Source organism: Papaver somniferum, unplaced genomic scaffold, assembly GCF_003573695.1.
Source record: "Papaver somniferum cultivar HN1 unplaced genomic scaffold, ASM357369v1 unplaced-scaffold_81, whole genome shotgun sequence".
In the NCBI taxonomy this organism is placed as follows: Eukaryota; Viridiplantae; Streptophyta; class Magnoliopsida; order Ranunculales; family Papaveraceae; genus Papaver; species Papaver somniferum.
The window spans coordinates 1,630,466-1,631,689 of NW_020651082.1; positions in this window are offsets into that span (position 1 = coordinate 1,630,466).

Sequence of the window (1,224 nt, forward strand, 5' to 3'; positions counted from 1 at the left end):
TCGAAATCTCCTCTTTCCTTACTTGGCAGTCACGACAATAATCTCTTCACTCATTCGTTTCACGCGTTTCTGAGCTCTCCCACTTATATAAAACTCTTCCTTAGATAGAATATAACCCTTTTGGATGGTTTACTTGCCTTTAATCTCCTTGAATGACCAAATTCGAACCCATGAAGCCGTGTTTCCTTATTTGACTTTGATTCATATTTCCGGCTATTCTAGCCCAAGTTGATCGGTCCATTTGCTTCCATTAAACTTGTTATGCCATATCAAGTTAATCCCAACCAATTTCCGGTCTTTAATCTCTTTGAAACTCTTCCAGAAATCGATTCCAAAATCAACAGCGTAAAACGTTGTTTTCGCGCCAATTTTTCTTATTTCAAATCGTGAAGAAAGTGACCTCCCCCTATCCAGTCTCGGTGTCCCTTTAGCACATGCCTAGAAATGGGTTACCCCTTATCCAAAGCGAGAGTCCGAATAGCAAATGTCCTCCCAGGTGCCTTTAACAACTTTTCGAGCCAATTTCTCCGCAAAAGCTTATTTCTCCAAAAACACCTACAAAGAGATAAAATACCAAAATAAGTACAAAAATCGACCACTAACAATATATACAAATGATATATATTAGACACGTAAATGCGTCTATCAAATACCCCCAAACTTAGTATTTGCTAGTCCCGAGCAAATCAAAACTACAAAATAAAATTCTAACTCACTTTCTCAGGCATCGTCGATTGCATTTAGCGTATGCAATAAGCCTTTGAACCCCTAGGTGGCCCTAGAGGCCGAGTTATAGTCTCGGGAGGGCTTACCAGAGATATACCCACAAAATCTTTACTCCAGACCCTATCTATCTACGCAGAACCTTGGAAAGCACTAAAGAACCTCCTTGGTTGGCATACTTATTGATTACAAGAGGAAGTACCCTGATGCGAAATTCCAATTGATGTACACGAGTTTGCACTCAAGCATACTAAAATTCATATATAAGTGACAGAGCTCTACTAAGATAGTTGCACTATGGACATCATATTCGGAGTCAAACTAATCACATGGATAAATTAAGAGATGGATATAGAAAAAACATAGATGGTTTTGATGTTAACTAGGTGAACGGTGTTTCTCATATCTGTCTGAAGGCCACTGCCAAAATAAACCTATCCTAAATGACTGAGATAGTCTGACTAGTATCAACTCACCGGCATATACAAGGGAACCAGTGGT